Consider the following 27129-nt stretch of genomic DNA (forward strand, 5'->3'; position numbering starts at 1 on the left):
ATAGTTAGTAATTCATTTTATTACTGCTATATTGCTTATTTTTATGGGGAAGATGAAAAAAGGGAAAGAGTGGATTCAATGTCTTTCATTAACAGTTGTGGATATTTACTGTGTCTCTCTATCACAGAGATGAGGTGGAACTAAACAGTACAGCACACATTCATATTTGTTGCACCAAAATATGTATTTTTCCTTCAAAAATCTCTGAATCAACTAGTTTTTGTCCTTGCCCTTTTGCTAGCAAAATCAGTGGAGTTTTTTCATGCTATTTCTTGCTTAAAATGTAAGTAATCCACCATGTTTTATCCAGCCTCACGTAACCAGACATGTCCTTATAAGTGATTTTAGAATGGGAGGAAAAATACAGAGAATGGTTGGACTAGATGCATTTTATATTTCAGTATTGTACAAAGAAGATATTAAATGATCGTTCTATTCAGAGGTGTATCAGGCCTATACATGTGAATAATTGTTCAGTTTTTGACATCGCACCCGAGTTCATATTGTCCCTGAACAAATTTGTTTCATGAGAGGAAAAGAACTTTTTAAATAATACTTTTGGAGTGATCTTATAAATCTTCCCTCTTCCCCTGTTTTAGCGGTTGTTGTTTTTCTTGGCCTGTGTATGCCTGTGAAAAAATCTGTCATTTCCTGATGAGCGTGGGATACAAAGTGACAGAACAGAGTTAGACAAGTCAGGTAGCAGCAAAAAACAGAATTTTGCCATAGCTCTCCTAGATGTGCCTAGAGTCGGGAGAAAAAGTTATTTAAAAAGTAATCAAGTTCCTGCAACTTTATTCTGTTTGGGAGCTGGCTTTATCTGCAATGTTTAACAATGACGTGATTCAATGCTTGCAATTATTCAGCTTTCACTGATTTGGACTATTACGACTTTCGAGTAACCCTTTGTTCACTGTAGTATCTTCTAGCATTTTTATGACCTTTTTAAACGTTAATCAATCAAACGCCAGAGGAGCGACTCGTGAGAACATCTCGGCCACACCTGAGACGGGGCGTGAGCTGCAGGTGCGGGCAGGAGCCGGTGCTCCCGGCGGCTGTTCTCCGGCAGCTCTCGGAGCCGGGGCTGACACCCCCAGTCTCGCCCCCGGACCGCTGTGCCTGCAGACCAGCGGGTCGCGGTTGGCTCTCACTAGCCACCGCTGGCTCACGCCCACCCCTCCGCTGGCCGTGCGCAGCACCCCGGACCCGTGGGCTCTCCCACCCGTGGTCTGAGCCCCGCGGCTGCACTCGCGCCCCGGCGTGCATGCACACAGCGTAGACACTTCTCACCAGGAAAGGGGTAGAGCGGTGTTTAGTGAGGCAGGACAGACCGTGCCAGTCAGGTGCAGGGCACGGCTGGGGAAGCACACTGACCAGCAAACTCTTTATGCGTGACCGGCCCTTTTTAACCTCCTTGCCCTTCCATTTTCCCACGCTTGTTCTTTCCCAAATCACCTAAACGCCTCCCTTGTCCCACTTTTTGTTCCTCCCCTAAACGTTCCATCATAGTCCGTGTGAAATCCCAAAATGTTTTTTCCCTGCATCCCATAACATTTCCCACAGCTCTGGGCAGTGACTGCCCTTTAATCCAAAAGGTGAGCTGTGGAGCTGCCCCCCGTGGCTCATGGGGATGGGTGTCACGCCTGGAGAGTGGGGCCGAGGCCCCCCGGGAGAGCCCGGGGAGGAGCCCGGACAGGGTGTTCATTCCTCCGGGTCCTTAATTTTGATTCCCAGCTGCCCCCGTGCTCCTCAGGGTTTGTGGAGATGGGTCTCTGGTGGGTGTCTGATGGGCTGAGGGCTCCTGTGGTGGGCCTGGGAGTACCCAGGGCAGGGCTTCACCTGGGCTCCTCCGCTGCCGTCCCTCTGTGCTCCTCCAGGGCAGCGCAGACAAGCTTTTATCACATAACCTAACGGTCTAAGTTTGCCTCATTGTACATCGCTCCTTTTCTTTTGCTCCAGAATACAAGAAAAACAGTAGCCTTAACTTATACCTAAAAGAAAGTATCCCTACCAAAGTGTATTGGGCCCTTTGCAAAATGAGGTAACATACTATGTTTCAAAACAGCAGGCATCATCAAGTTGCCATGCTGAATTTTATAATAATCCTTTTTTAAGATTTGAAAAATGGAGCAAAAGGACAAAAAACATTTAAGCTTGTGAAACTCTGTAAGGTTCATTTAAAATAACACCCCCTCAACTGTATTACCTTTTCTTCTTGACTTTACCAGCCCATCTTGTCTTTTTCTACTTGAATGAGCTTCGCAGCTTTTAAACAAACCCCTCTTTTTTTTTAAGTGCTCTCTCTTTTTGTTTATGTTATGTTTCAAAGCTATCTGCTATTTCCAAATGAATGCTGTAGTGACTGCAAAGAACCCCAGGCCCATACACAGGCACCTGAGCTCCTGGAGGAGAGGAGGCTGAGGTGGGGCATGGGAGACAGGAAGGGAATGAGAAAAAAAGAATAGTTAAGTCTGGCGCTCTCAGACTAAAATCACACCTTATCGGATTGAGATATGAACCTAAACAAGCAAAAAATGAATACTTGATTTAAGAGTGATGTTAATATTTTCATTCCTACTGCTTTGAAGGTCTGCTTTCCATCTATTTGTTCTTTTACCTGTTGGGTTTTGTTTTGGGGTTTTTTTTGCAAATTTGAGTTTTATTGCAGTTCAAGCTGCAGTGAATGAGAGGATCCACAAATTTACTGCTCACTAACATCTTGGAAATCAAGATGGCTGCAGATCATATGAATTGTAACAATTAAAACCCAGCTATTGTGTATATTGTAGTATAAGGATTGTGGCACAATCATGCCATAATAACTAATTTGATTAATAAAATATCCAAAGCTAATAATAATTTGAGTCAACAAAGTACTGGAATTAGCACCTATTGAAATTACCGCACAACTGTACTATGATGCTCCAATCAGACCTCCAAAGGAGTGTAAGTAAGTAAAGATATACACTTTGTGTACAGGAAGTGTCATCAGAGTACTGTTAAGAGTCACAAGAAAGCTTTGTCTCTTGTTTTCTCAAGACTAGACCTCATGACACCTCAAAGTGCAAAGGCACTTCCCCTGAAAACCTTAAAAGGCTCAGAGCAGATTTTGAGATTGGTGCCTTGTGAAGAAAATTTGGAAAAGAGTGAACATGCCAAATTTATGTTTGTTAAAATAACAGGCATTGAGACTCTTTGACTGGTACAGTAAAGGAATGGTATTTTAACCCTAAGCAGCAGTTGAATCAAGTGAAATTGTAAGCTGAAACATTTTTAAATGTAGTTGCAAGTGAAAAATACCCTTTTTTCTGCTATATTTCTGCTCAGTTTCTCTTTAAAACTCACTGCTGTCTATGAAAGTAAACGACTCATGTAAGTAAGTGTTGTCTTAGTGGGCTAGAATAACCTACATCACTTCTTTGAAAAAATGCAGAGGTGATTTCATCATCTAAAACATTAGTTTTGCTCCAAATGTTCTTTAGTATTTCTGTTAGTTCAACTTCCAGTACCTGGATAGAAATCTGAACAGTGAATATTCTGCAGTTATGTTGGTTTACACCTAAATTTTAAAAGATTTTAGTACTCATCCTGCCTGTTACGAGGTAATTAGAAGGCCATTGGAGAGATTTCTATAATAACTAGATTTAAGTTTGTTCTTTTTTTTTGGTGAGATAATTACATTTTCTTCTGTGAGATAATTACATTTTTTTCACTCTCTTTCCATCTCTTCACGCTTTTCTTTCAATTTCAAGCTTCTCCAGGAACTTTATCACCATTTAAATGATAGGAGAAATCATTTTAGTAAGTATCCAAGTCTAGATCCAGTTCACCTAATCTATCTCAAATCTGAAATCCAAAGAGAAGCTTTCTTCTGACGGAATTGGAATATGTTGGCAGGCCTACCAAAGCTTGCAGAGTATCCAGGACTAATACAAAACTTGCACAAAGATGAGCTGCAGACATTCTGGTTTGTTGTTCCAGCTGACACAAATTAAGAAGGTGTAACATGATACAGTGAATATTTTCCCTCTTAGAACTTGCAACTTATTTTGTCCTCATACTGGCAGTGAAAGCATACCCATATGTTACTGGATGTGTTCTTGATAAAGTTTTTAACATGCAAGAAAACCCAAGTTCCAACCTACAAAGAGATGTTTTGGCACAGGAAGAATAAAAGGTGGATTTTGTTAAGGCACTGAGGAATTACAGTTGGCTTTTTTATTCAGTTTGTTACAAACCAAACCACACTTCCTCGTGGGCAATAATATTGCCCTAGACATTATATGGAGAATAAAAAACCTATTTTTTTTTTATTTGGCAAACTCGTTATATAAATTGATTTTGAGTGTTAACATACTCCACAATACCTGAAGACTAGACCAATAAATATAAGAAGGGCAATTCTAAGCATGCTTGCCTTTGGATGCCATGGTTTGCCCAAGGAACTTAATAGCACAATGCATGTAGTAGTCTACTACATGCAGCACAGTTGTGGAAGTGTTACACATCACACAGTCATACTGGCAGGTGTATAGCCCTCATCTAAACAGCCTACCATGATGCCATACAAACGCCAGAAGCAACCCAGGAGCTCATTCTCCCTCCTCCTGTCAGTTGACACTGCTGAGTTCAGAGAACGCCATCTAATTTACTCTTACGGAGAGGTCTAGCAGCAGAGGTGGCAAAACATTTTAGTGCAAAGCTTGCATCTTCATCACGGCTTGCGGACCAAGCCCAAAACCCTGGTAGAGCAAGCTAATATCCTCAGCCCACATCAGTAAGAACTGGAGGGCTGCACAAAACTGCACTGAAAGATAACTTGTTTGGCACACCACTTAGCCAGTAATAACAAAGCTTCAAATTAGGAGTGGTTGGAATAAATGATGATGGACACTTTCAGGAAATCAGTATTCCTTTACTATACTCCATTTGAGACCAGTATTTAGATGCAATAATTATGTCAATTATTGTGGAAGCTGACCTGCATGTTTAATTATTTAAAAAGCTGGCTCAAACAGTTAATTCTTGAGTTTTCTGACAGGGATGAAGAGGGACAGTTCATATATCCATTTTTTTTCCTTTTTTGGAATCAATTAGATAACCATATTGATAAAATTTCATTTATACTTTGAAATTTTTCTTTATTACTGCGAGAGAAAAAAAAAAGCTGCAGCTTTTTATAATCAAAATGGGCATTCTCCTTAAATTAAATCTGATTTAGGGGGCTAGATAAATGTTTTAAAAATATTGCATATGCAAAAGAAACACTCCCAAGATCTGAACCCATGAAAGAAGGAGGAATAAAAGGAAATATATCTTGTTGTTACCATAAAACAAATGTGTAAAGAGAAAAGGTTTCATGTCACACCATGCATTCACATTATGCTTATACAAGCTGTAATTCCTCTAAGTGTCATCCTCCACATTCCCCAGGGAAGATGCCTGGGTATAGCTGCAATTCATCTCCTCTGGGACAGAGATCTTCTTCCCTTTTTACACCACAGGAGGCTTTAAAGGCTTCTAGGCTTATTGAGAGAGTGATTAAGCTCACTGACTTCCTACAAGGCATACAGAAGTCACTATATCCAAAGTAAATTCACCACAACCCTTTTGTCCTTCTGTAAATGGCATTTGTAATGCTCTACAAAAACCCCTTGTTATCAGGAAAAGATGCTGAATTAGAAAACACCCCTGTAACAAAAGGACTCATGGGACAGTAGGGTCACAACTTTCCATCCTGAAGAAGACCCTGCTGAGGACAGTATGCCTGACACACAGCTTTTGTCCTTGGCACAAGCCAAGAGGGTAACAAATAACAGAAGCCATCGACTTGGCACATGGTCTTGAACTAGTCAGAGCACCAAGAATCACATCTTGCTTGGTGTATTTTAGATGTATCACAGCCTGCAACTACTATGTTATACAATACACTTAATCAAATGAATTATTCCTGAAAATTTTCAACCCCAAATGAAGTTGAACTATCCCTTTTAGCTATTTATACATTGTTCATAAAAATAATAAAAAAAAAGAAGGATGTTTTACTTATTAATCAAAAAAGGCTGCTCCATGTAACTGGTGGTCATCTGTAGCTAACTGTTATTTCATTCTTCCTTGGACAAGCCTCCATTAATGAAGTATTAAATAAAGCCTTCAGTATAGGCTCAGTAGCACCATTGTGAATACGTACATAATGCATGTAACACTTAGTTTTGATATAAAGCTACATGGTATGACAATTCCCTCTCCCATTATCTTTCTTTTCAGCTTGGGACTAATATTTGAACAGCATGAGGATCACTGACTTCATATGGATTCTCCTGAAGCTGATGTTCACTTCAACAAGCAAAGATTACTCACTTGGCTAGAGGCTTCAGGATAATCCATATAACAATGGCAGAGTAAACCTCCATGTATAAAAAAGATCACAAAATTGACACTTCAGATGTAAAATGGAAATTAAGCTCTTGCTTGGGGTTTTGCTAGCCTAAAAATCTTGCCACTCCAGGTTTCTTTAACTGTGTTGCACAGAACATTTAGTTTGTTTTTTATTTCACTGCTTTTATTTTTTTCTAGGTCATGCATTTCATTACATCCCAGCATTTTAGCTCATTTCTGTCTGCTCTGCTTATGTAAGGAAGTAAGACTGGTACCACGCATCAAGGGCAGAACTGAAAGCATCCCTTCTCTGGTTATAACTAGAGGATTCCCATTATCAAAATGCTTGTGGCTACTGTAGTGTCTGCTTCTGGTCCAGCTCCTACACGAGGGTGAAGTAAATCATATTATACAAGAGCAACAAAATAAATTCTTTGAGTTAAGGGTATGTGGCTTTTACTAGAGGCATAGCCTGAAGCAGAATAAAGTTCACAAGTTCCTGGAACACACTGGATCTAAAAGAGACAAAGTAGGCAAGAAGAAAAACAACAGTGTCATCCAAATTAATACCTTTGGGGAAAACAGAAGAAGTGTTTGTGTGTATCTTCCAGTTTCTGAATGTGTTTGAGCATGTGGACCAGGAGCATTAGCTGTCATGAGACCAGAGGGAGAAATCATGACTGTGTCAAACTTGGTCTTCATCACTGCTGGTAAAACGGTATTCCTGTGAGAAAAGACTGAGAGATATCACAGCAATTCTCTTCAATATTCAGTAACATTAAAGGTTATCATCTGGCCTGTTCATATCATGCTGTGCGCATGTGTTCTTCCGTTGTATTATTATGGCTGTGTGCCATGGTTCTGGGCAGGTAAAGGACAGGCACTGGTTTACATGCAGCGGTAGCAGTGATGAGGCAGATTTATGACTCCAGGCCAGCCCAGCTGTGGAGCAGGAACTTGCCAGGCTGCTCCACAACACCTTCAGTCAGCCGTGGTGTAAACAGGAATGGGACTTTTGCATGCAGAAAGGATTTACCAGGCATCCTGCTGACTGCTGTGGGCACTGCAGTTATTGTTCTGGTTGGGTTGGGAGATAACAGCTGTAAAGAAAGGGACTCACAATTCCCTTCATCTCAAGCAAAATCTTTACACAGCAAAAGCTGGTCACAAGCATCAACCTGCATACCAGGCAACCTTTATGCAGCTACTGTTGGTTATTTAGCATGTCAGATAATTAGACCTCCAGGTATGCTACTACTCTGCAGTATGTGGGATACAGCTTTCCTGAGGGATATAGGGAATAGCTGGAAAAAGCATTTACTAAGACTGGGCTTATGTGTGCAAACAGAACAAGTTATGCTTAGAAAATAATTAGGCTTCGGATTACTAGTTTCTCCACCAGGAAGAAGCAGACTTACTGACTTTGACTGCTGTTTATTAGTTAGTTGAAAAGCAGCCTTAAATTAAGTCCCAAGATGTGAGTGTACGTATAAAACGTTACAGCTGCACTCTCCATCTTTCTCCTTCAAAACACCACAAGTTCTGTAACATCTAAAATATAGTCAGGAAACTCATCTGATCACAGTCTGGATGGGTATTACTGCCACTGTTATATTTTGGGCAAGGTGAAGGAATTTCAGCCCTCGGGCACCTCTTATTAAAATACGTGCTTTCAGTTCTGCTAACTGGCAAAGCTGTCAGCAGCCCAAAGAGGGAAAACAGCGTGAAAAATTGAACTACATTTTACTTTGAGAAGTGGCCTTTCCTGTTAAGTACTGAATTATAATGCAGAACAGCGTGTGGAACTTTGCACTGCTGTGTCCTATAAAATGCTCTTTCTACAGAGGAGGCTAGTCCCCACTGTTTTCAAGTTGACATTGACGCAAGCAATAAATCTGATACATGGAAACAGAAGTTAGAAAATGATGATATACCATTATTTTAAAACAGACAGAGATTTAGCTAAAATACTTTAAGAGCAAAGACATTTTGAAGATCTTGTAAAAATGGGTTACTAAATTACATGGTTGTATGTATGGAAAAAAGTATTTTTTCTCTTAGCATATCTCCACTGCCTGTGAAGAATAGTCATTAGTCTTGTGTGGCATGAACTACTACAGTGCTAATGATTTCAAAGATTATTTATAGACTGTTTCTCTTATCTGTAGAGCCATTTTAGGGAGCCCTGTCCTTCCTCCAGCCTTCCACTGTGCTGCTCATTTTTGCTTCCTATCTCACTTTACATTGCTGCAACTCAGAGCTAATGGTGTGTTTTCATTATCATCCTTCATGAAATGTTCATCACATGGTGGCCTTAACAAAAGAGTAAAACAAACAGCAGAACAAACCCCAGGTTTTAAGTAAGATTGCAGCAAACTGAGAGAAAAAAACTAATTGGTAAGCAAAGATGTTATAGGATTTGCGTGACATTGCATAAGTTGTTAAACCAAACCACATTTTTGTTTCAGGGTTAGCTTTTTTTTTAAAATACAGGATAAAAATACAGTAAGCCAATTCTAAAATGAGTTGTTCTATAAAGCTAGAGGGTTCTTTGTTGCTAAAATTAGAGTAGAACCCTGAAGACATAAACAGCAAGCATTTTAAGAAACAGGTAAGAGATGGAGACTTTAATGTAAGCGCATCAAGCTGCCCTGCAGGAAGGCAGGGTAATGAAATTGTAGTGATTTTCTGCAGCGGTGAAGAATGTCACCATACGTTACTGCTCTGACCAAGATAGTCCCTGTAATGCTTTTCTGCAGTAATTTGCTTTGGAAAAGACAGAGCTTTGATCTTATCTTGGGACAAAGTGACGCATGCAGTTCAAATCTTTTTGAATTATTTGATTATATGCCACATGCCACACTACAATGACATATTCTAATAAAAAAATGATATAGTTAATTATTTGTTTATGTATCTAATAGTATGGGTACGACTATCTAGCATTTTATTAGACTTCTTTTTGCTTATCATCCAAATACTAGGTTATGTTTAAAATATATCATCTCAGATGATACACAGCATTGCCCTTAGTTTCCATAATGTTTGTCCACTCGTGGTACACATGATTTTGTACCATTCATTTAAAGGAAAATTTTGTTTTCACTCAATTTTAAAATTAGGAAAAGAAAAGAATAGTTTTCTTCTAAATGCTTTAAATTTCCTGAGCCATGAATTGAAGGTGATACCCACAAGAGATTTCTAAGCCATAATTTCTGATAGCAAAAGCCTTTTAAAATAACTTGAAGAAGCAGGCGGTGGAAATAGTATCATTATTAGACATGTTATCGTATGTCAAATGCATATTATATATATAATATTGGCCATTACGGAAGGAGCACAAGGGTGTTTCTTGCTAATTTGACAATGTTCCTCTGTTTAAATGTGTGTCTGGACACGACATGGTAAGTCACCTTGTAAGTTTAGTGCCCCAGAGCTGCAGGGCTCTTCACAACGGTTCGTAGCTCGGGACCTGGTTCCAGGGACCCCGCGACACTTTCCAGCTCAGCTGCAGCCTCAGCTCCATGCCCAGGTCCAAAAAGAAAGGGGAGGCGAGGAAAAGAGAGAAAAGCACTTGCTGAAGCCAACGCACCCTTGGCATGGGGCGCAAAGGGAAGATGCCGGCTGGCTCGGGAGAGGAACGCGGCATCCCAAACCTTCCCGGCATGGGGGGCAAGGGCGGAGGGAAGAGCGAGAAGTCACTGCAGCTAAGGAGGGAGGGAGCGTACGGGGGAAGCCGGTGGGATGGAAGAAAGTCCGGGATCCAGCTGGGGCTGTGGGACCTCTTGGTCAATCTGCTCGTGTCTCGGGCTGGGTGGAGGAGGGAGCCGGGGTGAACCCCGGGCTGGGGGCTGCTTGGGGGGCTGGGGGCTGCTCTGGGGGCTGGGGCTGCTCTGGGGGCTGCGGCGCTGGAGCAGGTCGCCCTCCAGCCCGCTGCTCGCCCCGCGCCTCCGCGTACGGCTGCGGGTGTGCGACAGCTCAGCTGGGTCCCTGTGGGCTCGGGGGGGTCACATGGAAACGGGCAGCAATGGGCAGCAAGTTAATTCTCAAGCTGCCGCAAACTGAGAGCTATTCTCAGCATTTTCACTAATGCCTGGATCTGTATAATCAGACTCGCAAACCGTGAATGAGACTAAACTTTGGCCTAGGATGAAAACCTAGTTTCACAGGCACAGTCGGTGGATAATTAATGACTGACTAATCTGTCAAGCACTGTGAACAGCTTCCTTCCCATGTCTAAGGTGCCCACTGAAGTTCATTGGATTTTAATGCTAAACCGAGGCTAAAATATGAAGCTAATTACTTGCATTCATTTTGACATGAAATCCCATACAGGTTTCAAAATTCTTATTAGTGTAGGACTTGTAAGAACCTAATTTTTTTAGTATAATAATTTGATGTTATGCTTATTAATACAGCTGCAAGTAAAAAGAGAGAGCATTCTAATTATAGATTTATATACTGTATGTTGGTACATATTTGTACTAAGGGCTGTAGAAATTACTGTAAGAAACTATACGCCATACAGTGAGGAGAAAGTCACCTCGCTGAATGTTGGTCAGTTCTTCTATGTGAGCTTCTAAGACTTGCTAATAAAACAGCTGTGCAAAAAACTTACTCACTGTGTAAGTAATATACATGAAAAATCTTTTTGGAAGATCAGGCCTTCCATTAATGACCATCGGATTTTGCCTAAGTAATCCTCAAATTAAGAAGTAAAAAGAAGTTACTAACTGAGTAATTTATAATGAATTAAAGGAAAAAAGTAATCGAAGATTATTGGAAAGATTGAGAGAAAATAAGTATTGAAGGAAATGCAGTTAAACTATTTTGAAGTTCTATTAAGAGACTAGTTACAATGCTTACATTAAAAAATTAATGAGATATTTGAATTATGTTTTCACCTTAAAGGCAAGTACTAAAATTGGAAGGCATGAAAATAGACATAGTGATATTGCTGGTATTATGGGTCACTAAGCAGAAAAAGAAAAAAAAAATCTTAAAGAAATTCAATGAGTTCAACTTGAAATTTGTGAAAATTTCTCACAAAATGTATTAAAGGAATAATTGAAGTCCTATTCTTTACAGGAGATTTTTAGCATGTGCTACGTATTAGCATAGTCCCCATTCTCTCTGTACTGTATTCTGCATACTTCTCCAAGACTTGGACAAAGAATTGAGGAATAACATTTCCTTAAATGTTCATGATTTTCATTATTATTGGTTCCTTTTACAAAAGTAAACCCAAGAAATCTGAATCTGGACTGTCGCCAATGTGCTGGTTTTGCTTAGAAGTTAAAAGGTAGGTTTCATAACCTTCCAAAAAAACCATGGCCCAAGTATTCATAGCTCTCCATCATTTTCTGTCTACTTTATGTCTTTTATGCGGACCTCCGCATTAGTTTATAAGGGCTCTTCGTCTGTTTTTCAGAAACAGACAGTTTAACAGCAATTGTTAAAATGCCTCACAGATGCTGAGATTTTCCAGTACTTACTTTTATTTTTTTAAAAACTGAAATAATGAAGGCAAAAAGTGTGTATTTGACATTGGTCTGTGGCAAAGCTAACATCAGTTAATACCCCCTGCCATGTCTCTCCATAGTGCCCTGCAGCATAACAGATGTATGTTGCATATCATAACAAATCTTTGTTCTTCCTGCAAATTGAACATAAGCATGCCAAAAAGCTTCACTGTAAAATCAGCCTAAGCATTTCTACGTCAGAAAAGAAACAATTAAGAAAAAACAGATACATGCTAAAAAAATCACTCCCTCTTTGTATAGTCTCTGAAACAAATGTGGTTAGGCAAACAACCTTAAGGTGATATGTCCTTATTTTTATGTCCATTTTAAATATATTCTGCTTGAGCATCATCAGCCAGAAATGTGCTCTCTTCATTTCAAGCTTTTTGGATACCGCTCTGATTGATACTGCTGACACAGCCTAAAAAAAGCTCATTTTTCATTTTTTTGGCTATTTACCACCGGCAATTGACAGCACTTTGGGCCAGCTCCAAAATCTGTCAGCGCCATGAATAATCCATCTCCCTGCTCAGTTAATAGCTGGTTCCTTTTCCCATTTCTTGCACCAATTCATATGCAGACCGCTCTCCAAGCCTGACAAGTGAGGTAACTTCAGCAACAGCACCAAGAGGTGGCCCATTTGAGGTCTAGGCATCCCCAGCTAACACTTGGAAAAAGCATCTTCTAAGCCCACTCCCCAGTCTGTAAGGCCTCAAAGCGTCCCTAAGCATCAGGGCCAGAAGCAGAGACAAAGGGAGAAAGCACCTGGCTTCTCTCTACCCAACCTGTTCACGGAAGCTGAAGAAAAGGCAAAGGGCAAGGAGAAGCGAAGACGTAAGGTTCTCTCAGCAGAGCGACCTGGCCATGGAAAGCCGAGAGCAGCACTGCTCCCGACAGCCCCAGGAAAAGCTGTGAGCAGGAGTTCCGATATCTGAGCTGGCAAGACTTTTTTTTATAGCTGAAGACTTTAGGTTGCTTTTCAACAGTTTATCTGAAATCTTAGCCTACAGCATTTGTAGCGACTGAAATCCTGTTCCCATGTCGTGAGCTTTTCTTTAAGATCCTTTGGAATGCAGTATTACCATCTGTTTTCTGTTGTTAACAGAGCTACCAAGTTTTGTGTGGTTCCACACGGGCTACTTTCTCAAACTCATTGAGGCGCGTTGCAGATAGATTGATACACTTACATGCCAAGTGTCAGCCTTTAATTAACTCAACCTGCAAGTGAGGTGTTAGGGTAGGATTTGGAGCATGCCCGTATGTGTGGAACAGGAAAGCTGGTAGCTGCCTTCCTTGGAAAACTGAGCAGACATATGGGGAGTAGATCGGTAGGTGGTTGGTATCATGAATTGCTACAGGTGTGGGATGTATATGTGTGTGGGAGGGAATCTTTGCTAGGCTTGCTTGGTAGCTGTAGGATGAAGAGAACTTGGAGTAACTGAGTACTCTGGGAACTGGAAAAATCTGCTGGAGGGACTGGGTGCTGCATTTGTTCTGTTTGGCTTCTGGAGAGCTTGGAGGTGGTGAGAGGGAGCATTGGTTTTGCATCCCATGTAATGTTGCTACCACCCTCATAGACTGCTGTTGCTTCATATTGCCCCTTCACAGCTGGGATTCACAAAAGAAACATCAATTTTGAAAAAACCCAGCAGTTAGAAAGCAATTCTGCAGCCCAACGTATGAGCTAAGATGTATGTCAGGCCATGTCTGTCACTTGTGCATCATAGCAGTAATAGAGCACTGCTGCCAGTTCCTTTACTGCAAAAAGCAAAGAGATTGGGAGTCTTGCTGGCACCAGTTCCTCTCTACAGTCATAGGAGGTTGCTTCTGTTGCTGCACAGAGGCAAATGCACAAGGTGCCAGATCACAATTTTTGGCCCTTTTCCTGAATCTTTATAAACCATATCTGAATGTGAATTTTTATTTTGCTTCAGGAAAAAAGAGCGGTGTTCTTTCATTTTGAAGCCAAGACATAAATTTTCTTATTATGTGTCAGTTTTTGTTTCTGGATGAATCAAGATTGTGGTTTGATATATTACACAACTATCTTTTTTTTTTTTTTCTTTTTTCCCCCCATCCTTGAGGGCTCCAAACCAGAGAAAAATTCTTAACAGCCAGTTCTCTGCACCCACTTAGCTCCATCAAGAGTCTTCCTAACATGAGTAGTTTGCAAGTTTAGGTCCAGGCTTTGAATTTCGAACACTGACATTTGATTGACCTGGGATAAGGTGGCAAGTAGTAATGAACGGTGTATGCCTTCAGCCCTTAAATTAGAGCTGTGGCAAAGCTGTTTAGCTTTGACCAGTGCATATATCTCCAGGGTCGCTCTGGGGCTGCAAGGGCTATTCGTCCAAAAGCCTTCCTCTACCCAGCTCCCTATGTGGTGCTGGAGGAATTTTAAGAAAATTATTCGAAATCCCTGGAATATGATCTGAAATGGTGCTGGCAGATCTACAGATGTGCTATCCTTACAGTAACAATGGTGACTTTTTTGCATGACATTGGAGTTTATGTGCATTTTGCAAAGATAATGCAAATAACTTAAATAAAACCTCTCTTTTACCTTTTTTTCCCCAAACAGTAATGCCTTTATTAAATAGGTGTAAGAAAAGATCTTTTTTTATATATATACTAGAGGCACTTTTAATGATCAGACGAATTTTCAGATTTGTACATCAAACCAGTCATTGATGTTTGAACAATGTGAAACTGTAGTCAGTACTGTTTCAAGTGGACACTTACTAAAATAATACAGTCTTGATTTCTGATTTATCTCTCATATTGGGAAGAAATGTTTTTATAGAAAAATATTTCCTAGAACTTCAAATACTGAAATATAGCCATTGTTGCTGATTACAAATGATTGTGCTGTAATTAAAATTTCTTTTTTTCTTGGGTAGGCACTTGGGTCACAAAGTGTGAAAGTTAGCCTGTGAGGTAAGGTCTCTTACTGTCTTTGGGGTCTTAGTGTACCTGCTGTATTCTGATCTTAGATCAATCTATTAGTCCACTCACTTTACGAAATGCTTATTTAAATCTGCTTTTCCAGCAGAATAAGGGGCTATATTACATAATTTCCTATTACATTTTCTGTTGTGCCAGTTTAAACACAATTTATCTGTAGGTGTTATCTCCAGATGGGATGGCTCAGCCCTACAGATCAGGTGTAAAATGTAAAAACAAAAGTTAAAAAAAGAACAAAAACCCCCTCAACCAGTCCTCCAGAAATTGTAAGATTTGCCTGAAATTGGAAAAAAAATAACAAAATCAAATAGATTATGGATTTGTAATCCTTTTTATATGCAGGAAATGTTTTCCTTTTGGAAAGCCTAACCAAGTTCCTCAAGCATCAAATGACTTTGATCCCATTGGAAGAGTTCTGTTTATGTAGGCAGCTATTGCATTTTCCCAGTTCCCCAAATCCTGCACAAATTACTTTCTGTTGTCCTCACCTTCTGCAGTTAAGAACCCTCACAGGTGTTTATATCTGCTTTGCCAGCATTTGCAAAGATTCACCTCACTCTTCCTCCTCCCAGACCTGATGCTAGGGGTGGATTGAATGAGAGAGTTATTCCCAGGGCATGGTCAGCTCTCCCTTCTCCTCCACCGCTGAGATATTTCTGTATTCTTGAAGGGGCGACGTGCTGCTCTCTACAGCAGCACTAGTAAAGTGCTCTAGGAAGCAAAACAGTTTGGAAGACAACCTCTCAGATTGGATTCTCCTTCTACAGATATGATCAATTTCTGGGGGCAAGTCTAAAGAACTTGATATGTATTTACTCTCCTTTCTCAAATGGGAACTTCTGACAAGTGTAAGGCAAGAAATGTCGGCAATTTCATTTCAAAGCTCTTAAAAAATCCTTCAGATTGAACTACTTATTCTTGGCTTGGTAAAATGACCTGAAGTGCTCAATTTCCAGCTATTCTAATGTTAATCCGTATCTTCCCTGGTGCAATGTTACCCTTGAGGAGGAGGGCGATAACTGGATTGCAATAGAGATTCCCAGTGTGTCAGACATTGTGGCCAGACAACAGTGCTCACTATGCACCAAGAATCCCACCAGTCCTGCGATGCTCTTGAAATCTTCACAGTCCTGTGCGGGAGTTGTAGCCTGACCCCAGGGAGAGACCAGAAGGTAGAAATACAGGACTCATAAGGCGACACAGAAAACATTCTGGTTAGGATCAAATCAAGTTGAAAGGAAGTGTTTTGCTGTGAGCTTTCTGATGGAAAATGAGGACTTCAAAAATTTACCAGGATGAACTGCACTTGGTACAAAGAGCTTGTTGCACCAGTAAATCATTTCAGCAGAAAAATCTCAGCTGGCTCTAATCACATCTGGTACACACATTCTCTTTGTTTTCCTGAAACACAGACTCAACTGTTTGTAAGGAGATGGACTGCTCCCTCTGCGGAGGTATTCTGGAGGACAACTGAAAGACCGATGGCAACATTTCTGCCATTGGTAATGGCAAAAATTGTCAAATAATGGTGATTAAACATTGAGTCCTTGGGTTTATGTTTGGTCTATATTTAGGTACATTAGTGCAGAATCCAATTTTCTGTATATGCTAGATGAACATTAAGTAGCTTTTACTAAGGCCCCAGGCATGGGTTTCATTAAAATGTTATTTATCAATTTTTTTCTTTTCTGTAGGTCACAAAGAGTCCCTGCTTAAAAAACCACTTTGTTTTTCTCATCACTGTGAGCAATTGTTTATTACCATCCATTCCAGACAGTTACATTTCCATAATTGATAAAATGAGTCATAACACACAATATAAAATTTATTAAACACAGTGTGTTACTTGCTTCATTGTCCTAACTCTTCTTGAAAATGGAGTAGAAATAAGAGGTATTTTTACTAAACTGCAGGGTTTTTTAAATTGTATCAGCTTATTTTAATGCGCAAAATACATTTTTTTAGTAGAGTTAACATTTGTTAGCCTTGGTGATCTAACACAGCTGTGTGAGAATTAACTGGATGTTACCAACAGATGTGCTAAACAGTAGAATTATCAGAATGTCAGATACAAAAGTATTCGTATTGTCCAGAAGCAAAAGCGTTCAAGTTTCATGGTAGACTCTTCAGATTTACAAGGAGCACAACCACAACTATTTGCATGAAAACTAGAGAGAAAGAAAGAGTTTGTAAATTTGCCACATTATTTTGTAAGGGTTTTTTAGAGAATGGTTCTCAATATAGCAAAAGTAATTGTATCCAATCTACTTTAAGTGGACTGAGATAAAACAGCTTCAGAAATAATAACTAAATGTATCAAATGTAGGATTTAACACTCTCACAAAGCCTTCTTTCCTGTCTAACTGAGGCTATATTTATCTCTTCTGCTCTTTTTCAAGTAAAAAATACATCAGATTTGAACTGTACGTTTTCTTATTCAGCTCTAACAGAGGCAAAGCACAGACGTGGCTCCATGTAGAGCCTCTCTCCAGTGCCAGGTTGTTAGTATTCAGCAGAGGAGAATTAGTTTTTAGAAAGAGTTTATGTCTTCTGACAGGGCAAGCTGATAAGAAACATTCCAGTAAAGGAAAGACAAAAATAAATGAAGGAGAAAAGATTAGATGGTGACATTTCATCCTTGAAAGCAGCATATTTTTACAGGGTAGCTATTATCATTAAGTTACACCCAAATAAGAATGGCTATTAACAGGAGCACTGAAAGTTTAATTAAAGGCTACAGAGAGTTTAATTCAGCAAAAGTAGCATGCAGTTTTTCTAACAGCAGAGGAGCAGTGATCTGGGAGGGAGACGATGGGAGGAAGGGAGAGCTGTGCAGAAGCACCTCTCATCTCCTGTGCTGTAAAAATCACAATGCATCAGCTTCTAAAATGGGGCCTTGCAATGACAGAAATGGATATAAATAGCAGAAGAGAGAATAAGCTGAGCATTTATTGAGCAGGAATGAGTGCTTTGGTTGCATTTGGTTTGAGTGTTAGAATACTGGCTAGAAAGGAGGAGAGACTGGCATTTCAGCAGACCCGAACTTTCCATGACATGGCTGTTTACTACATCACTTTTGTTGCCAGTAAAATACGCAGATGCTGACAGGAACTAATGTTTCCTGAGCAAATACACACTGTTGACACAAAGAATGCATCATTGGCTAGTGAGAGTGGTAAACACACTGGCAGTCATAAGCTTCTTTATTACAGCATATGCGAATTTATGCCTCCAAAACAAATATATATTAATATTTTACTTTGTTGTGGTTGTCTTTTTTTTTTTTTTCCCCCAGTTAGCAATGTGTATTTCCCGATAAAACGCAAATTTCATTTAGACTAATGACCAGGGCTCACCTGGTCTGTAAATACTGTTTTACACTTTAGATGTAGTTTTACTAACACAAAATCACACCTTAAAATCAGAATAGCCAAGGTAGTTTTCAGACAAAGTTTTCCTTTTACTGAAAAAAAGAGTAACTCCGAAGAAAATAATACACAAGGATTGCTGTCCCTTGTGTGTTATGCTCCATATGGTGTTAGCTTTAAAAATGCAAATATTGTAATTAATTTACTATACAAATCTGTATATTGACGCTGCCTTGCTTCATCACTGAGAAGAAGGATTTAAAATGTTTTCATGTGTTTACTGCCAACTTTATAACATCTGGTATTTTTCTTAATATCTGAGTTACATGATTGCCTGAGAATATCAGCTTTTGCAGGGGATGACTTTTTAAAATGGAATTCCTATTCCCCAGGTTTTGGAGGATGAGCCTGTAAATAAAACCTTTGGAAAAAAAGAATATTAGCAGGTAAACAAGAAGATCTTTTTTTTGTTGTTGTTAAAATAATGTATAATTTTAAGTATATTAGGGAAAGAATAATTATAATTCAAAATCTTACAGTTCTGGAAATACTATGGGCATGGGTGCTTGGGACTGAGAGAAAAGAAGAAACTCAAAATTATCTTTGGGCCAGGCTATCTCCAGGTCACTCCCAGTTCAGGATTTGTTCAAAGGTGACTAAAGGCAAATAGAAAACTTGACTGTTTAAAATTTTTGTCTTCTATCTGTATTATAAATAGAAGTGGTGAATTTGCAGCACCAGCTAAGAAGCATTTTGGTTTATCATTCTCTGAAAGATGTTCTAGCAAAATTGATAGTACCAGTCAGATTCAATCAATTTAATGGTTTTTTTGTGTACCACGGGGATGGCGCAATCCTTCAGTTTATTTTATTTTCGATGTATTCAATTTTTTTGAAGGAAGTTGTTATCTAAAAGAGAACAAAACCTATCCAGTTTTGCACCCTGGCCTTAGCCTTTCCTTGGAATTTTTGTTGCTACCAGTGGTGAGTCATTTCCTGAAGCTGTACCTGTAGCAGGTAAGTCGCATTGTTGTACAGTCCTTGAGCAGTTTTGATCGCTTGGCATCCTTTTTCATTTATTCCAACTACTGTTACCTCAAAAGTGTCGCAAACAGAAAAATTGCTTTCTGTAGTTCTTTCTACTACCTGAGGATAACAACCTCTTTCATGGCCTGAGGATAACTTTTCACAAAGTTCTTGCTTTGGCAACCAATGCTAAGTGACATTAGCTGTGACTCACAGGCTCACAGCTGAAGAGCCATGAAGAAGTGGAGGTAAGTGTCAAATCTGACCCGCAGCAGCACTATTGTATAAATAGGATTTTGAGGCAAGTCTAATTTCCTTTTTAAGATGACCTGATGGATCAAGGTGAAAGATCTAAACTGAGTTCAGAAAGTCCATGAATATTTATATACCCACACAGATGTAGAGGCATCCAGGGTCTTGGTTACCTCAAACAAACAACATACACAAGCTGACAAGGGGCTCCAGAAGTACTGTCTTCCTTGATTTGTATAGCTGTGGTATTCTTCTGGGTTAAATTCTAACTCTTAATGAAGTTAACCGGATTTTGCCACTCACTTTGAGGGAATAATGATCTAAATGTCTGAAAAGAGAATTTGCATTGCTTCACTTCTTTATTTTTAAGAAATAGTACATGCTTTCCTCACATCTACTTCAAACAGGTTTTCCCAATTTTGAAGCTGTTAGATGGTCTGTTACATTCTGCGGTTCCAGATATTATATTATCTTTTCCTGTGTAAGTTTAAACCAGAGTAGCATGAATCACAGCCTGGAGTGCAAATGTATTTTGATTTGGGAAGCAACAGAGAAGAAAGGATATTCCAAACAGACAAACAAGGAAAACCATGAAATAAAGGGAGCCAAATCTTTCCACTTCATTTGGAGAACGTACAGAAGATTTCAAACATTTCAAAAAAACGAACCGACAACAATTATTACATTTGTTGTGATAGAAAGGTAAAACTGCATCTAGCAGTTAAAAGACACATAATGGCTTTGTGACAACAGCTGCCTGAGGTTTTTCTCCACTTCTTTGCTCAAAACAATCCATTTTTCGCTTCCAGCTTCTCATTGCTACGTCGTGGCTGCCGGGGCCCTGCACGAGAGGCAGAAGCTCTGCCACCTCTTCGGGGCGGCTGACGGGGGCTCTGGTGGGGTGCTGCTGTGGCAGCCCAGGCGACAGCGCCGTGCCAAGGGGCTCTGTTGGGGGTCCCCAGCCCTCGGGGGGAGCCGCAGGTAAGCTCAGGCCCCGAGCCCCATGGCCGCCGTGCCTGTGCCCATCCTTGCCGTCCCTGGCTTGGCGACGTGCCTTCCTGGCTCCACCTCGGGGCTGCCTCGTTGCCAGGGGCTCGCGTGGCAGCCGCGGGTCCGCCGGCTGAACCTGGCCGCCACTTTTGTGCGAGCTCTTGGGTTTTGGCTGGCGTGGGACCGCGCCTCTCGTGAGTGAGTGTCCTGGTTTCAGCTGGGATGGAGTTAACTGTCTTCCTAGTAGCTGGTACAGCGCTATGTTTTGGGTTCAGTATGCGAAGAATGTTGATAACACTGATGTTTTCAGTTGTTGCTAAGTAGTGTTTAGTCTAAAGTCAAGGATTTTTCAGCTTCTCAAGCCCAGCCAGCGAGAAAGCTGGAGGGCACAAGAAGTTGGCACAGGACACAGCCAGGGCAGCTGACTGGACTAACTGGGTGTCGGTCGGCGGGTGGTGAGCAATCACCCTGCGCATCATTTGTACATTCCAATCCTTTTATTATTACTGTTCTCATTTTATTAGTGTTCTCATTATCATTATTAGTTTCTTCTTTTCTGTTCTATTCTATCTAACTGTTCTTATCTCAACCCAGGAGTTTTACTTCTTTTTCCCGATTTTCTCCCCCATCCCACTGGGTGGGGGGGAGTGAGTGAGCGGCTGCAAGGTGCTTAGTTGCTGGCTGGGGTTAAACCACGACAGTGAGGTGGCGACAGCCCTCCGCCTCGCTGTCACCCTCGGCTTCTGGCTCACCTTCCCCTGCGGAGCAGCCCCACTCCTGCCACTCCTCAAGGATGAGAGCACATCGTTTGACCTGCAAAGTCAGGACTGGGGTTTGCATTAGCGTTGGTACATTGTGCATTAGTCTACATTTCTCGGTGTTGGAAGATGAGAGTCAGTGAAATCAGTTCTGCTCCTCATCTCAAAAAAATAAAGTAGAACTGGCAAAGGATTATACAGGCGATCAAAGGTACGGGGTAGCTTCTATACAAGAAGCAACTAAAAATGCTAGGAGTCTTCCACATGGAAAGAAGATGACTGATGTGAAACAAGACTTCAAGTTGTGAGTGACCTAGAGACCTTCAAATAAAGGTAGCGCTGACAGATTCAAAAGAAATAGAAGGACGTGGCTCACGACACAACGTGTCGCTGGGTTGTGGAAATACTTGCCAATAGGCTGTGGAGTCTGAAAGTTTGTAAGTATTGAAAAAAAACAAGGTATGAAAAAAAAGGGGGGAAAAACCTCTACCGATGCCTAACTTCCTTCCTTCCAAGACACTTTTCTTCATGATAAAAATCTCTGAGCTACAAATCACCAGGTGATGTTTGAAGCACCATTTTATGCTCGCTCTGTTCTCATACACTTTCCTAGGCATCCGCTAAGGCCCCACCAGACAGGATGCTGGGCTAGACGGATGTCTGCTCTGACCCGATACAATTGTTCTAAATGTTCTTAGCATCCCCGGTTGACACTAAGGAGTCATTTGTGCTGTCAGGATTTGTCTGTGGAACAAGGACTTACAGTTTTGAATCTCAGGGGGCAAAATAGGAAGTGTTATTTCCCATAAAGGATTCTGCCCAGCTTCTTTCAGTTTTGTAGTACCTGAAGGATGAACGCAGAGGACTCTTTTTTTAAACTCTTACCTACAAATTTGGGGGTTTAATATCAGTATTAAGATGGATATTTCCAACACTATGATTTTTGAAAATAAATAATACTGTAGAGATAATTATACATGTCTAAAGACATTTACAAAGTTCCCCATCAATAATCTCAATTCTATCCAGGGTGCACACTATTTGGAGTATCTGAGGACTGGAAAAGAATATCAGTGTATATTTTGTATATTTTGTACTGAGAGGTAACACTTGTTCTTGGGTTCCTGTACTTCACTGGGCAGACTAGATAAATACACAAAATGGGGGCTGAACTGGTTAAGCATGTTTGTTACTTGATCCCTTCAACTGTCTGTGCCCACAGAGGAAAGAGAAGAGAGAGTGGCTGTAGAGAGGCGAGGACAAGAACCACCAGCCTTGTCATCACAACTCCATTTTCCATTCTGTGAGTAGAGTGGAATGCAAACTCCCATCTTCCACCTTTTTCAGCTGAGTCATCCATCCCTTGTGGGAGATCAAATGAACATTTGGGGGGGGGCTCATTTGAGGCAATTATTAGAGACCAGGTACCAGAAACATATTGGGGGGGGGGGGGGAATAAAGATAGAGCAAGCTATTCAGACAGCAGTGATGAATATAATGTATGGAAAGAGGCAGAGAAGAGGGAGAAGGCTAAAGAACAATTTGGAATTTAGAATGAGCTCTTTAGATAACTGAATCCAGTGATCCAATGCACTGGTACATTTAAAATTAATAAATTTTAAACAATTACATTTAATTAAATAATTAGTAATAAATCTATTCACATAAATTTACACAAATTATCTTGCACTTTGCTGTAAAGGTAAGTGATTAAGAGTGTATATGATGCTTTTCTCTCACTATCGCAAGGTTTCAGAGCATCTCAAGCCAATGGCAAAGTAGACTCACGCACCAGTGTAGACTCTGAAAAGTGCCCACATTGTGGAGTGGGCATGGAGGAGTTAGACAAATGCCTTTTCATATAGGTCTGAAAGGCTGCTCGAAGGACACTGGATGGGGAGAGGAACTGCTAAGATCTGCATCAAAAGCAGTATGATGTCATTGTAGTGTTCTTGCATTGAAGGGATGTAAGAACACAGGGAACATGACATTGCCCTAGCAGTGCATATACTCTTTTGTATCTCAATAAGTAACTGGGTTGCTATAAAGGGAGGTTCAGCCTTAGCAGTTTCGGCATTACTTTTCTTGCACCATAGGGTGGAGAAGATACCCACTGGTGCTCGGTGATATACCTGTCATTTTGCATAGTTCTGCCAATAGTTCTTCATGTTGGAAGGGACCTCTAGATGTCTTTTGGTCTAACCCTCCTGCTCAAATCATGCCTACCTTAAATCTGTTTACTCAGGACCTCATCCAGTCAAAATATGAGTATCTCCAAGACGGAGAAACCACAACCTCTCTTGGCAACTTGTTTCAGTTCTCATCAACCTTCAAAGTAAAAATGCTTTCCTTTAGTCTGAATTTTCTGTTTGCAACTTATGCCCGTTGCCCCTGTGTTTCCATTCTGCACTTCTAAGGAGAGTCTGGCTACATACCCCTCCGTTACATGGTTCAAACACCAGTAAGATATTTCCTTAACCTTTTCAGGGACAAATAAATCCAGTTCTTAGCCTCTCCTTGTACATCATGAGCTCCAGCTCCATAATGAGGTGGTGGCCCTCCACTAGACTTGCGTCAGTGTGGCAGTATCTTTCTTGTACTCGGGAGCTCCAAACTGGAAATGACTCCACGATCATCAACAGGGAATTTACCCTCAGCTTAATCCTAAACTCTGACAGAATTTTACCATTTTAAAGCAAAAGTACTTGTTTTCATACTGAAGTCAAAAGGCACCTACCTTTAAGCAACTTCAAAACTTGTGAAACTTGCTGCTTTTAACCACGTTTTCAGCCAGTGGAGAATTTGTCCCTCACTTAAAATCCTGAGAAATTACTGGCTCCTTCAGAAGACCCTTCCCAACCTCGAAAAGGATGTTCTCTTTCTCTTCTTCTGTGAAATATTTTCAAAGAATTGCTTGCCTGATTCTCACACGTGGTACAGTAGTAACATCACTGAGATGTTACCACACTCTGCAGTTCACTTTTCCTAAGAAGTATAAAAAAGCAGCATGTTTACTGTCTTGCTCTTTTACCCTTCCCCACATGCATACTATTTTTACTATGCAGAGCTAGAAAGAAAAATATATTTAATAAATTCATATATTATATAAATTGGAATGAAGACTGCTAATTTTAAAAAAGCTTCTTATTTTGCCTCTCAAATAAGAATCCATTTGTTCAGAAAACTGTTAATTGCTTAAATTTTTTGACAATGCTTTTCAATTTAGAAGCAAGATCTTAAATCTCTGCCAAAGGAAAGGTCAAATGCCCAGTCTTTTCTTATGTACTTATGAAGTAGCGTCTCTCTGCATTCACACCACTGAGGTCAGAGACTTTATTTTGTATATATTGTAACATTGCATGTTTTTATTGGGCTTGGAAATATTGTAAAGACAGTGAGTAGTTTTTCATTAGGATTTTCATCTGTGGTAGTAGTGAGGCTGGAGGTGTTTCTAAGCCATTCTTCAACACAATTTTCTATGTTTTCTGAGTGAAAGTGGTTACTATTATATGTTATCTAAAACACAGCTGGTGTACAAGAGGAAAAATACTGTTAGCATGTGTATTGTGTGGATGTTGAAGCAAAATATTAGCAATGCAATCTGCATTAGCACATTGGGAAGAATCAGTTCTCTCTGAATTTGCAGAAACCCCACCGTTTTCCACTCTAATGCGTGTATATGTTTGAATCAGTTCTTGCAACATGACATCAACCAGATAAATACAATGGTACTTGAATCCAGGATAACATTCCTATATTTAATGTACAACTTTTCTGTAACTTTTCTATATTTGCACTCCGTGTAACCCAGCAAGGTCAGGTTTTTACATTACAATGTTTTATAATCACCTTGAGGCTTCTGCATTCTGCCATTTAGATTTACACCATTACAGTCCACAGTCTCCCTTCACCAGTCCACTAATAAAGACCACAGACTGACTCTAGAACAGAGAATTTTGGGTTTCAGTGACAAGTAATATGAAAATATATCACTTAGCCCTCCAGAAAACCAAGGAGAACCCAGAAGAATGATCCTTTTCTTGATTTTAGGACACTTGTAGCAGATGATTAATGATCAAAAAGCAGCTGTGTGGCTTTACACTAGCAGAGTGTCCAGCTCAGAATGGTTTAAATACATTGTTTTATGTGCATTCATAGCATAGGAGCTCGATCAGCAACCCTTTCCATCCACAAATGGAGCTTGCCTACCTGAACACAGAAGCAACAGGTAACCTGAACTTGGGGTTGGAGACCAAAGCCCTGTACTCCTTTCTGTGCTAATAAGCTATCCTCAGGTAGTACACACACGCGCGCACACACACACACACACTGTTCAATAAAAAAAACCCACCCTGATATAAATTCTGTAGCAGCACAGTTCTGCTGGGTACATTTGCAGCTGGAAATTTCCTCAGCCAGAGTCTCTGCCATCTCCATGTTATGTAGTGATGTCACGTTAGTCATACTGGTTAAAAAGAAACTGACAATAAAAGCACTTTACAAGCAGAGAAGTGTAAAATACCTTATTGGATACTGTGGCAAGGAGACTGTTTTAGAAGATCTGTGTGAATCTCCAGTGAGTAAATAAGAGGAGTAAGAAAAACTCTGAGTAAGAAAAAGGATGCAAGTAAAAAGATTTTTGATGAAGAAGAATAAGGGGAATGGAGAAAAGAAGCCTTAAACAACCAAATGCTGAGAAAATGTGCGTTACAGCATCAATCTGAAAGCCAGTGGGGCACAGCACAGCAATTCTGCCATGTTTAAGAGTGTCAGTTTAATACCTGAAAATTAAGCATAATCTGAGCATGAGTCAGTTCAGTACAGCTGCCTCATCCAAGTGCTGCACCTCAGTCCTTAGAGAAAGACTAAGCAGGAGATCGTTCATTTTAAGAGCCATTAAAGAAACACATAGGGAGGAAAGCAGGGTTCAGAAAGTCCAGGCTTATGTGTTGGTTTAGACCCTGAATCCCAGTGCGGGAATGACGTCCCCAGCTTTGCACAGATCGTGCTGACACCAGACCGAGCAGCGTGCGTCAATGGAAGAGCGGTGCGTGCAGCTGCCGGCAGCCACATCACCGACGCACACGACCCGTGCTGGGTATGAGAAGCCATCTTCTGGAAAGGAACTGAGTCTCATTAGGCATCTTTTTCTGCTTTACCCTCATAACTGCACTATGCAGCTTATCAAGAGTTTGCATGGCGAATAAGTATCGGCTGATACAGTATCTAAAGTTCAAACTTGACTGCAGAAGACAGTTCTGTGAAGGGCTGTGGAAAGGCAGGTGTTTCCCTGCAGTCCATGGAGACCTCACGCCAGAGCTGGGAAAAGCGTGAGGAGGAAGGAGCGGCAGAAAGGAGCTGGTATGGACTGGCTGCAGCCCCCCATTCCCCATCCCCTGTGTTGCTCAGGGGCGAGGAGTCAGGGAGACGGGAGTGAAGGGCTGGAGCTGAGCCTGGGAAGAAGGCAGGGGGGTAGGGGGAAGGGGTCTTAGTTTTGTCTTTGTTTCTCATCATCCTACTCTGTTTTTAATTGGCAATAAACTACATTTAGTTTAGGCCTGTGTTGAGTCTCTTTTGCCTGTGACAGTAATTGGTCAGCGCTCACCCTTGTCTTTATCTCAAGCCATGAGCTTTTCCATCTTACCGTCTCCTGTGGGCTGTTGAGGAAGGGGAGTGAGAGAGCAGCTGGGTGGGGGTCTGGCAGCCAGCCAAGGTCAACCCACCAGAGTAATATTAAATTAAACCCATGTTTAGCATGGCTGGGTTTATCACATCTATCTCAGCTGAGCGTCACTCAGAATTTGTTGAAGGGAAGCTTGAGGAAGCTCATTCTTCATTGAACTCTCTCTCATTGCTGCTCTGTCACCTAAAA

Source organism: Haliaeetus albicilla, chromosome 21, assembly GCF_947461875.1.
Source record: "Haliaeetus albicilla chromosome 21, bHalAlb1.1, whole genome shotgun sequence".
Lineage (NCBI taxonomy): Eukaryota > Metazoa > Chordata > Aves > Accipitriformes > Accipitridae > Haliaeetus > Haliaeetus albicilla.